Below are 5,144 nucleotides of genomic sequence, written 5' to 3' on the forward strand. Positions count from 1 at the left end.
CGGTTCATCAGACTCATAAATGGCTGCCAGACAGCGATAGTCAATTAGGGAATGGGTCGATTACAATGGAGACTCGAGATGCAACTTCTTTTGCTTCTAAGCTTCAATAGAGACTCTGGAACTAGGAAAAAGGTGATCAAGTGCACATATTAAAGCAAACTTGACACCAAATTCAATATAAGCCAAGTATTAAAAATCAATATATGCTAGTCAGCTTATATAAACATGGTGGCTTATAAGCTAGTTTTATTTCCAAAATATAAATAAACATCTAGAACGAAAGGAAATGAGCAGAAGTGCACAGATTAAAGCAAACTAGACAAGAATTCATGTTTTTCACATTTAGAAATGGTACTGATGACATAAAAGTTGGCAAAAGACAAGACAACAGTTCATCAGACTCGTAATTGGTTGCCAGACATCGACAGTCAACTAGGGAATGGGTCGATTACAATATAGACTCAAGATGCAGCTTTTTGCTTCTAAGCTTCAATAGAAGCATATGCTAGTCGGAGGCAATAGAGTGCTTCCAAATCTTCCATAGTCTTATTCCTGAAACACGAAACAATAAATTTAGAGTAATGAAAACATTATCAACTCGGACTGAACATCCAAATTGGAAGGCTTACCATTTTTCCCGATATATAGGGTTTGATTCTCTCAGAAAAATTGACCACAGACGGGCATGTCATCGAAGCTCCAAAGTCCATGTTGCCAACGACATCCCGAGGCACATCAAAATTCAATAGGCTATTAATCATCTCATCCACGCTATCATCCATAAGATATCTCATCCAAGGTTCCAAATTGACACCATTATTCTCCATAACAGGAGGCACCACTGAGTTGTTGGTGTTACTCTTGATAGGTGTGGATCCTTCTCCTTCAGCAATGGTTGAAATGGGAGCAATGGATGATATATCAGGAGTCTTGGTGTAATACTCTCGGCCCAACTTAGAACATCCAAAGGTGTTACTTCTCCAGTCATAGTACATATTCATAGCAGGAACTTCAACAGGGGTAACAGAGCTCATTGCAGGAACAAATGGCATGTTGTCAAGCTAAACAAGTGGCTGGTTTGATGTGAAGTTAGCAGATGGGTAGAAGAAATCATTTTGGTTGGCAAGGTTGTTGAGTGCTTGTATGAAACTATGTTCTTGTGTTGTGCTTGGCTTGGGTACTTTAGGAATAACATGGAGAACACAACGGTTCTGAGGAATTGTTGGTTCATCTGGAAAGTTAAGCTTGGCCTTCTTGCCACGGATCCTACGTGCTTCAACATCATAAGCTCTTGCAGCTTCTTCAGCACTGTTGAAAGTACCAAGCCAAACACGGGCACCCTTAATAGGATCTCTGATTTCAGCAGCCCACTTACCCCAGGGGCGTTGCCGGATGCCCCTGAATTGGTTTTTTCTCTTCCTTTTTCCTGGCCTTTGTGTGGGGCCATCAAAACCAGCAATAGTCCTGGTGCTCAAGTCATCTGCAATGCAAGATCAATGCCAATGCTAACAGAGATGAATATAGAAAAGCTTGTCTCACAAAAAGTAATTAATTTCATCATGTACATGAATTCGCCCTATAGTATAATATCACAATTGTTATGAACACTGAACCATCATGGGTGCAATCCTCTTCACGTTTCGGTGAAAGCATTAGTCACCCACAAAATAAATTAAATTACAACTTATGGACATGATATAGACCTTTGCCATCATTTTGTAATTATTGATCTTTAAATCCCATTATCGACCCTGTGAAAAAATCCCATTATCGATGATGCAGAATCAAGGATTTTTTTTCTAGTAGGACTCAACATTTACCAAAATAATCCTTCAGACTGACAACTGAACAAAGTATAGAAAATTCCCATTCAAACCTACAACCATCTAAAACAAGGAAACAACCCAAAAGGTCAAGACCTCAATAAAAAAACAGAGAAATTTGGCCCTCTATAGATTTTCAAACCCATTTGACTGTAAACAGTAAATGTGTTAATCTCCATCAAAGGTCAGAAAAAATATAAATCACAATATCAACAACCTAGCAACCAAAATTGATTCTCTGCGGGAACAATGGTGAAACCAACCTACCAGCCTAATCAGTTCAAGGAAACATGGCTGAGAAATGAAAAAAGGCCTAGCCCTGAACCCAATTCACTTCATAACATCCAATCCATTCCAACCCAAAATCTCTAAACAAATAGGTGACAGGGCATCTCCAATGACGTCCCTCAAAACGACCGCAAATGTGTCAAACCAATTTTTATCATCCAACCCTGGAGCCGCATATGTCCGCGGATGCATCCGGCCCCCTGAATTACCACAAATCATGCAAAAGCACCGGAAGATTTCTAGGAGTTTGAGTGTTTGCCTTGCCAATCAAAAGCCACCACGTACCTCATGCCACAACCTCTCTCCTCTCTGTTTGCTTTGGAGGAAGGCCCCTGCTATTTGGTCAAAGGCCATTGCTTTTTGATGGAAGTGAGTGGTCAAAATAACTTGGAAATCAGTTTGATTTCTGTTAGATTCTCTTTGGTGGAAGGTTTGCATCTCTAACAAGCTATTTTGGCAGAAGATCTGCAACTCTCAATGGTTATTTGGAGGAAGTGAATTGGGTTGCGGCTCTCACAAGCTAGAAATCATTGTATATAGTGGAGCACCATTTATATTTGATGGAAGGCCAATACTATTTTCTTAAGTTAATAGAGGCGGACATTTGAGGAATAGGGTTGGATGACCAGCTCCCATATCCGGGTCTGTGGACGTGCCCATACGCGTTCGCGGATGTTTAGTGTGTCTGGTTAGCGGCTCAACATTGAAGATGCCCTAACACCAACAAATCAAGCCTTCCAACACCAACCCCACACAATTTATTTTCCTACCCAAGGAATCTAAACCAATCACACAATATCCTAGCTTCTATAGTGGTCAATAGCAAAAGGTTATAAAACGAGCAGATTAAAACCTTTTGAGACGGATCTCTTGGCAGCTAACGGGTTGATCTCGACAACCTCGTCATTTTCATCCTCCGTAGATATCACGCCATGCCCGCGATCCAAGTTGAAGTACCCGGAGTCGGCGTCGAAGTCCTCAAAATCAGCGTTGAAGGCCTCGTCGTCGTGTCGACGCCGAGCTCGACCCCAAGCCCGTCGAGCCCCACGAAGCATCGACTCCGACCACCGCCCTGCCGGGCTTCTTCTTCTCAGGCCACAACACCGCCTCAACCACCCTCCTCATAACCGTGGGTGGCTTGTGGGCTGCGAGGATCGTACTATGCACCTATGACGTTTAACCAATATCTTCTCATAGTCATCGCCCCTCCCCTGTGCACGTTTAACTGACATCTTCTCCTAAATGATTGGATGTAATTTTAAGACTCTTGTAAATGACTCATGGCTAGTTACTCATTTATTAGCTCAAGATTGTACTACGCACCTATAGTATGGCTGTACTACTACTATCAGACACTCTCCGTCCGGGTTTATTGGACGGGTCCATCCAACCGGACGTTTAACCAAAAATCTTCTCATAAATGATTGTGCATAATGCTAAATAATCTTCTCATAAATGATGGTGTGTAATGTGAATATCTTTGAAAATCACTCATAGCTATTAACGCCATTTATTAGCTCAGGATTATACTACACACTTGAATTATGAGTGTACTACAATGTTCGTACTCTGCTCGTCCAAGTTTATTGGACGGGTTCATCCAACCAAACTTTTAACCAATTAATATCTTCTCATAAATGATTGTATATAATTTTAAGATCCACGCAAATAACTCATAGCTAGTTATTTCATTTATTAGCTCAAGATTGTAGTACATCCAACCAAAAGTTTAACCAATATCTTCTCATAAATGATTATGTGTAACATTAGGATTTTTGTAAATCACCTATAGCTACCCGCTCCATTTTTCTCAAAGAAACGGAAGCTTACTCCATTTATTTACTTGCATTACTTCATGTGCAATCAGTAGCATTATCCTATGGTGGTTATATAAAGTATAAGTTAGCATTGCAAATTTCTCATCGCATCCTTGATCTAACCATGTATATGGAGATCTAACATTTTTCTAAACTAACATGACATCGTTGCTCTATGACCCTATGTCTTGCTTAATATTCAACCAAGATCCCCTTATAAATGACTTTGTAACTCTACGATCCTAGTAAATCACACATATATACTTACCCCATTGAGCTACTACCATGTATGTGCAATCATTAGCATTATTATACATTTAGTTTGTGAATTCTAAATGAGCATTGCAACTTTTTTATATTGCACTCATGATCTAACCATGTATATAGATATTATTAACTATTTTTGTAAAGTAACATGGCAACGTTGCTTCACGACTTTGTGTCTTAGTTGACACCGAGAAGAAATAATTTGAGAGTGGTTTCGTTTCTTGTGAGAAGTGTGACTATCTGATGCATGAACGAAGCGACAACTTTGGGTCAAAATATAGAATTTGCTTAGAAAATCTACTCATGAGTTTTTTATACTCAAATATCATAAAATTGTGCAAACCATAAATACAAAATTTTAGGAATATCCAAGAGCTAACAATACACATGGTTTATCAACCTTTGTCCTACGTAAGAATGGGACTAGAAATGTAACTTGGGTGCGGTATTTCTAGGTTGGTTGATGCATAAATAACATTGTTACCTAGGGATCGATACATAAATGTGTGTGGTCGCTCTATTTACAGAGAGAAAAGGAGTGTAAATCGCGTGAAATTGAAAAAGTACGAGTGTAAACCACACAAAACTGGGAAACATAAGTGTAAACCACGTGAAAATAAAAAATGACTATTGCGGCCAGACTTATACACGGTTTTAAACTTTTGTTTCCTACCTAAAAATGAGAAATTGTGGTAGTAAAAAATGTTCTTACAGCAAACAAGGACAAAAAGTGACCCTAACACATGGATTAAAAGCAGTTATCGCGACATGGGACAGATACCTTTGGAGAGGGACCTCCTGATGGCGACAAACGGCTTGATCTCGACAACCTCATCGTTGTTATCCTCATCAGCCACTCCATCATGCATGAGCTCCAAGTCGGAGTCCCCGGAGTCGACCTCGAACTCCTCGTAGTCGTTCTCCATCTTGAGCCCGATCCCAAACTTGC

The 5,144-nt window shown here is 39.9% G+C and overlaps 1 pseudogene; it reads right to left on the reverse strand.

Annotated features, from left to right (window-relative positions):
* Window positions 1–660: 660 nt before the first annotated feature.
* LOC125512715 lies at window positions 661–5,144 on the reverse strand (annotated as a pseudogene).

Source organism: Triticum urartu, chromosome 6 (assembly GCF_003073215.2).
Source record: "Triticum urartu cultivar G1812 chromosome 6, Tu2.1, whole genome shotgun sequence".
NCBI lineage: Eukaryota > Viridiplantae > Streptophyta > Magnoliopsida > Poales > Poaceae > Triticum > Triticum urartu.